Source organism: Dreissena polymorpha, chromosome 4 (assembly GCF_020536995.1).
Source record: "Dreissena polymorpha isolate Duluth1 chromosome 4, UMN_Dpol_1.0, whole genome shotgun sequence".
Taxonomy (NCBI): Eukaryota; Metazoa; Mollusca; class Bivalvia; order Myida; family Dreissenidae; genus Dreissena; species Dreissena polymorpha.
This window is the reverse complement of record NC_068358.1, coordinates 12,892,256-12,900,858: the sequence shown is the minus strand read 5'-3', so window position 1 is coordinate 12,900,858 and position 8,603 is coordinate 12,892,256. Positions and strand designations below refer to the sequence as shown.

General features: G+C 32.6%; 1 pseudogene; it reads left to right on the top strand.

Annotated features, from left to right (window-relative positions):
* Window positions 1-3,776: 3,776 nt before the first annotated feature.
* Window positions 3,777-6,973, top strand: LOC127878228 (uncharacterized; annotated as a pseudogene).
* Window positions 6,974-8,603: the final 1,630 nt, after the last annotated feature.

Sequence of the window (8,603 nt, the reverse complement as noted above, 5' to 3'; positions counted from 1 at the left end):
TGATATGTTAAATCTTCTATTTTAAGATGTCGCAGTGGTTTGCACTCCATCCGTGATCGATATGGCATCTAGTATCTTAAAATAGACAATCATCTTATATAAAATAAACCTACTTATTACAGTGTAGTCATATGTTCTGTAATCTTTGGTATAATTATCTTACTGCACAAGTGTCCTTAAGTAAATACAAGTTCAACTGCATAGTGATAATTATTAAATTTTATGTCCAGTATATGCCCAGTGTTGTTTATCATACAATATAACCTAGCAATTAAAATATAATAATTTCCTCAAAAATCATCACATACTTATCTTTAATTTACTTCTAAAACACTAGATGTTGCGCAGTATGTGTAACTTAAATAGCACACATCTCACTGTGTATATGACTTGATTTGATTTACTAAACACTCAATTTGGTCCTGTACGTGTAAACACCAACTGCTACAGTATGATAGCGGATATAATATAGAGGTACACATCTTCTACAAATAACTGAACAAATAGTGAAACCCAGTGGTGAACATTGTTCATTTGATGTCAATACATTACATCATATAGTACTTTGGGTTTTAATTTAATATCTATTTCCTTGTTAAAAACACCGGTATTTATACATAGGTTATGTTATTATTGGTGTGGTATTACATGGGTATACGTGTACTTCCAACGTTTACAAGTTTCAAATTTACATTTAAAACAAAAATAATTATTTCTGTTTGTCGTAAAAGGTTTGGCGTTAAAATTATTTAATTATGCAACGTCGTTTTGACCGACACGAAATAATTTTTTCATTCTTAACAACTTGACATGAAGACTTTCTGAATGTCCTAAACTATTGTGCCTGGTTTTTAAATCAAAATATGCTTTACTCGTTTTGCAAGGCCACATGCAAATTTAATGTTCCGTCGCACATTTTAAAACATTAAACTGGTGTCTCTTGTATAATTATGCGTCAACAAAAATGCCATAAATCGTGTCAATGGACGATCCGATAAATACGATATCCGATCCCTATAATATAAACTATGGGTTTCTACAACTACAAAATTGTTTATTTTCGCTGTAAAAACTACTATTGGCGTTGCCATTATTTTTCTTACATTACACGTCTCGACTATCGTCATGTGTTCAGTAATAATAACGGTGATTTCATCTTGACGCGGAGCGTATATTGACCTCACATCTACCTCTCATCTAGAGTCCGTGCATCTTGAGCTTTTCTCGGAGGCAGTCATATTTATGATCATATGTTGTCAATTGTACACAACACTACTTTCACAATATTCAATAAATATTCAGTTGAAGGGTACAGGAATGCGTTATGCAATTTAAGATAGTTCGTCCATTCTTGCAAATTCCCAGCTTTCTTACTGTTTTATTTTAACCCCATTAGCTATTGGTAAATGTCACTATGCAGCCTGATCGTTTTAGCTTAACATTATGCATACACAATGCCACATACCATCACCGTATAATTATTTAATATGATTATTATTTAACCAAGTATTATTTCAAACAATTGTGTCAAGAGTAGGTAGTTATCTCCATTTGACCATACTAAAAATGCTACAGTCTTAAGCAACATGTGAAATATTCTCTCTTTTTTTAATGTAAATACGTTTTGTCATATGCCATCAGGGTGTAAGTACTCTAAGTTAAAAACTAATTCATACTAAAGTTATATTTATTTAAATGGTATGTTAAGTCGTATTAACCTTTGACCCTTTTTAATGGATGCAGAAAAACTTGTATAGGAGGTTTTGGCGTGACGTCAAGAGGGGTTTTCCGTTACTAAAAATAGAATGGCCGTCACATTCTCGATCGCGGCCATTTACATTGTATCAGTGTAAAAGTCGTCAGACTAAATACTGACAATTTCACAAAACAAATTATAAATACCCGTATTCTTTCTTAAAGTTAGACTTTAATAAATGATATTTCAAATATAATAAAACATATAATAATTTGATTATAATTATAAGTGGTGTGGATGCGATAGTGTTATTTTTCATCAGCGATCGAAATTTAGTGTAAGAAGTGCATTGAATCAGTTATAAAACAAAGCCATACACAAGCGCAATACATTACAATCTTTAAATGTATTTTTAATTTTCTTTTACATTAAATAAATTTTCGTTTCGTTTATAATGAATGAAAATATTACTAAATTTTAGGATTCACATGGAAAAAAACACTTGCATATTTTGCAACATGAACTGTCTTTGAATGTACATGCAAAACTCTTTACTAGTATTAATGAGCGATACAAATCTAGCATTTTATGATACCATAAATCTATACATGTAAATTATTTTACGCAAGTATTTTATATGTCTAAGTTATCAACGTGATTTCTTGTTTCCATGATGATGTTTCGAACACTGCAGCAACGCACGATCTATACTCGTTATAGCAGAGTTTACATTTGCAGGTACCCGTTAAATGTGTTAATTGTGTATCAGTAAATCTGTACAATATTTTAAATTGTTAGTTTTTAATCACTTTATTGTTATGTTTAAACTAGCTTATATATATACACTTCATAGTTCCTGTTAAACCATTTCGGACAAATGTCAATTTTTTTTTAAATATGTTCAAATATTTTATTAAAGCATCTCTTAAGTATATGGCCTAAATGACTGCTCAATATGCCAAGAGATGACATATGTATATGTGTAAAAATTGTAATATATTGATATAATATGTTACAATAACACAAAACAGGCAAGAACAATTTTTACATGGTAGTCAAATTTCATAAAATGCAGCAAAGACAAATTAGCGCCCCGAGCCGATTGTGACGAAGATATTTCGTACATCTTTTCCTACAATGACCGAAGCATTCGTCTTTTTAGTTAGTGTTCGTGCGTCGTATGAATAGATATCGTTGCAGGAATGTAAAATGTACCGTTAAACTAAATTAAGATTCACATCGTTCATGCATGCGAATTCGACTGTTCAGCCTTTTTTTATTTCAGAATTAAATATCTGGCTTATTTCGCATTTTTCGACACATGTTCTTCTTAACCTTTATTTTAATTTATATTGAAATATATGTTTTATAAGTTTTTTACACATTTTATATAAATTAATAAATATTTGACAAAATCGTATAATCCCGCTTTAAACACTGGGTTAAACATGCTGTAACAAAGACTGTTAACATTGGTGTGAACAATTAAATAAAAACAATAACATTTATCAAGAGGATTTAGTTAATCTGTAACAAGGTAAGTTTTTGCAGACATATACTTAGGTTCAACTCTATATGTTGATTACATAAAATCAATTGTTGTTTTTTCCATCCATATTTGTGTTCGTTCATTGAATTCAATTTATTCTGAAAGAATGTCAATTTCTGAGCATTTTGTTGTTCTTAATAAGGGTCGCGAATATGTGTCAAGTCGAGATTTTTATGGTAACCTTATCACGATGCGGTTCAACAAATGCAAACAAAAGCGAAATGGCCGCAGTTTTGACGGCCAACATATGAGCATGCGCAAACGTGACGTCATTATTGGAATCCCCAAAACAAACCTCCTATATGAAATATTGGTCCGCCCAAAATATGTTAACAAGCAAATCTCCACCGATCTACGTAAGTGAGTATGATATTTTTTATCAAGTAATCCGACACAATTAAAACGTTGCGGCGAACGTCATCTGTAACAAAAAGACTAAACGAAGACGTATAATAAAGTATGAAAGTCTCGTCATGTGCCCACCGATATTTCGCGAGATCTTCAACTTCCTTGTACAAACAAAAAATCAGAATGGCCATATCAATAATGTACTGGTGTAAATACGTTGAATCTCATGTGAAGGTAAGTCGAAAGAGTGAAGCTTCGGTTGAAAGCGACAGGGTTTTGACATTCTTTTTGGACAAACTGCGTGTTATTCATGCCAGCGTCCAGGCTTCGATGACAAATACATCATATAATGTTACGGTTAGTTATATACATCCGAATTACTATGATAAAGTAAAATCGTACTCGTAATCGCAATGATTCCTTTTGATCTGTATTCCGCTGTATGTTGTAATGTTCATTTCGTCTCGTTCGGTGTTCATTTGTGGATGTAAATTGTTTCGTTGCGAAGTCTACGTTTTGTAATGGCGTTTCAGATTTTGTAATATATTTTTCACTAGATTCACCTTGCACCAGAGGACAACGGCGTGATACAATCATCGACATGTCAGTGTCCAATGAGTGATTTCAAATGTCATCATGTGGCTGCTGCTTTACTGTTTGGTTACTGCATAAAATAACAAATATTTGTATTGTTTATGTTTGAAACAGGTTGCAAATATACTAAGAAAAAATAAATATATGTTTACTATTCATGAAACTTTTATCAGCTAACAATTACATTTGTAAGTTCTTCGTAATAAACATACATATCCTCACAGGGTTTCTAGAGGCTAATGCTTATGTGTTACTATAAGTATTAAGTATGTCTTGTATGTATGAAAGCTTTTAAAAGTTTTAATTAAATATATTTATGATACATATACAAGAGAGCGAGCAAAACTGACATTAAGTGTTCCTGGAACTAGAGTCCGAAATTCGCACCACCCATCACAACTGTGTTGATGGCGGAAATGTAGTCACCAAAACAGCCTGGATACAGGTAAAGAGCAAAAGATTTGTAAAATGATTAGAAAAATGTCATCTTAGCTTTTATTTTGGAATTAATAAAATTGGTACTATATATAATTCCTAATCGGACCATACTAGATATATTCATTAACTCATGGGAATAATTACATTCATAATTATTTCTTAATGCAATGGACCTTTTTTAATCGTTACTCAGAGCTCTAAACAGATCTGTCTCAGATGATGACATAACTTTTATTTATAAACAACTTGGACAGTTGGGTCGCTTTACAGGTTCGCATCGGTGGTCCCTGTTTTGTTCCTGTTATCATGATTGGTTCATGTTATCGTGATTGTTTCCTGTTAGCATTATTGGTTCCTGTTAGCATTATCGGTTCCTGTTAGCATTATTGGTTCCTGTTAGCATTATTGGTTCCTGATGCATTTTTGGTTACTGTTGAGTGGTTCCTGATGGTATGAGTGTTTCAGGTATGTAATTTTAAGCGTTTGAATATATATGTATATGTTAAGCAATGATTTTCATGTACAAGTTATGCTGTACAAGTAGTGAGACATTACTTATTAAGCTATCTCATTGGCAATTATGTAGTTGTGATAGTATGACTTATAAATAATAATTTCAAAAAATCCTTGGTTTGTCAATACCACATGGTCTTGTTTATTAAAAAAATCATGAGCATAATTTTTTATGGTCTTTTGCTAATATTTGATCTGTTCTTTTTTATGTTTGCAGCTCTGCATTGGATTATGGCAGTGGAGCCACAGACACATGATTTACCAGTGCCTCTCCTGGATGACTTTATAATCCATCCATCTGGGAGCTGAGGACCCCCGCAAATGGCTGAGACGACAGTTGCTGGTGTCGCACGAAAAGGTCCACCAAAGGCTGCAGCAACTATTTGCCAGAGGGAAATTGCCTTATGGGCAGCTGTTCGCAAATTGAGATTCACCGCCTCTAACTTCAGACATATCTTGTCAGTGTTTGACAGAAAAAAGTAAGTCTTAGTACATATTGCTATGATTTTAATATATATGACGCACATGCCTTCATTTTATGTGAGTCAATATACATTTAAACTGGGTGGTCAATATAAACTCCTAATATATGTTTCTCGACAAATAGGCTTGCTTTAATTTTCTGCGATGTTTGTAATGCATTGCCGTTGTACTGTTGTTTATTTGTAAATAAACATACAATATAAATAAGTGTTGTTTATATGTTTTTCAAGACTGACAGTCTTTGAACAAAAGACTCATGAGCGCGTATAACCTGGAAAAAAGGGCACCTGTGCAGTGGGAGTAACACATGAGCAGGTGTGCATAGCTGAAAACTGCAAGGTGGGAGGAGTCACTATACGTCGACAGGCAAGTGGAAAATGTGTTTTTTCATAAGTTTGAATTGGTCTTTAGTTGTAATAGAATTTCACAATGTGTTTATTCTCCTGTTCATGCGGTTATGCTTAGTAATAAAGTTAATTTTTAAGGTCATATCTTATGTTATATCATTTTATTACAGAATTTGGCTGCACGAGTCTGGTGTCCTGGGTGCAACACCAGATGGTTTTGTCGAAGGCGTGTTTAGGGGTGTTATTCATCAACAACATTACCAAGCAACATGTAGTGCAAACATCAATGAAGTAAAGTGCCCCTACACCGCAATAGTCATGATTATCCTGGTGTGTTCATATATCAAAGATTTCTACCTAGATAAAACTATTATTTCTACATTTTCAAGGTTGTTATGCATATTGATATTATAGTATACACAATTAAAACAATATGCATCAATTACCCATTTTGCATAAAACGTGTAATTACATCTGTTCATACAATTTAAATCAGTGTGATGTAACAGATGGTCTTGCTCTTAAAATATCTTTAAGTATATAACACTTCTACAGGGATTTCAATAGATTTGTGAAAACCACGAGTCAAATGACCACTTGGTTGACTTTTTCAGGGGTCAAATGAAATGATCAGGGGTCGAACAATGAATTATTCGGTTCCTGAATAATTTTTATTTAGTCTGTAAATGTTGTTTTGCATATATATATTAAATTAAAATACTATGCAAACAATAATTGTATGATAAGAAATATATTTTGAAGTTAGCTTCTGTGTTACATTTGTTTCAAAATGATGCAAGGCAGATTATTTGCAGGAGTCAAAATTTCAAAATCTAAAGCATACAAAAAGCACGATTCTGCTTCAATTGCAATTCCTGGTACTAGGTGATAATTGCCTTATAACACATGGATGCATACTCATTTCAGATCAATCTTCTGATGGACGGCTTTCCCTCAAGTAAGCCCACAACTACTGGCATCAGATTCAAAGACAGCTACACATAACGGGAACTAATACATGTGATGTTGTGGGGACAAATAAAGACTTGCAAGTGATCAGAATAGAAAAGGATCATGTCAATCTGTCAAAGTGATTACATTTAATTTGAGATGTTATTGGTATGAATTGGTTATGTTAAATTGTACTATCTTAGAATTTATTACATTTACAATCTTTTATACAGAGAATTCCGGACTTTTTTCTTATTGCTTTCAGATGTTGACCTGATTCTGATCACTTGATATTTGTGAGGAAACGGTGACTGAACATTTACTATGGTCTAAAATATCCATTATACGCATCTGTTTAACGATTGAAAAATCTGAAAATTATAAAGCGTTGTCTGTTGTTTTTTGTGAAACTACTAGGGTTGCCTATATAAAGTATAAAATACATTCCTCATTGTATGAGCACGGATCGCCGAGTGGTCTAGGTGGTAGACTTTTACTCCTGTACTCCAGGGGTCAGTGGTTCGAGCCCAGTTGAGGACTTCATTATTTTTTTAATTTTATTCTTGTTTTGGTACTTGAACTTTTTAGATGCAAAGTTGACATTTATCAATATAAAGCATTTAATTGCAAACTTCAGCACATGTCAAAATCTGTGAAAACGCCCCTTTCAAGAAATATGTTAATACATGTACTACCAATAAGTTGAATATTTATATATTTTTATATAAAGATAAATGCATTTGTGCCAGTACAGACATTCTTTAATTCTACATTTTCAGCAGAATGTTTTGTTTCATAAGATTTCATTTGTTCATATCGTAATTAATGCATGCCTTTCAACGGCAGCTTTATCATGTTCAAGTGAGTTGCCATAATCAGTAAAATTTAATTGTCATTATTTGGTTCTTTGTGTTTTATGCCTCCGATAGGGTGGAATATACCAGTCATACTTTCCGTCTGTTAGATGTTTATGGAATAAAAAATACAGAACACCAACTAAATGTGCATGATTAGTTATTTAAACAATACAAACAAAGGTTCACAAACATACAAGCATTCCATATAAAATCGGCATAAGCATATGCTAAAATTAGAAATACAAATTTCCAGCTTAAATGTAATAACCATTCCTCCTCTGCACTGTCTTCAGAGTGTCTGAAGAGGTTAGCTCCTTTCAACTACTATGCTGACTAGTCTGTAACACTTAATGATACATACAAGTATCATACAAGTATCAACTAATTCCATTCTTTTTACAAAAATATTTAGGAATACAGCATCATATACACGAAATAAAGTTTGAAGGAATTTTACAGTTGCGCAAAGTAGGAATTCCAAACCAACTTGAATGCAAGGGATCCATGGATTACTAAATACTGCTAAAGTACTTTGATATTTCAGAGCTTTAATTTGAATCAATGTCATAGTTATCTGCTATTTCCTTTAACAATGGAGCTTGAAGATACACAAGATAACACAATTGAAAAATGTTTGCCACTAAATGTCTGTATTGTGCAGGAATATGATCTAAAACATCAAAATTTAATATCCTTTCATTTGCCCTTTTTACATGAATTCGGCTCCTTCCAATTTTAAAGCAAAGTAAAGCTTCCTCTTTCAAATTGGTGAAATTACCTTTACTAGAAAGAAAAGGAGCAATGTTTAAAGAAACTCTCGCAGGATG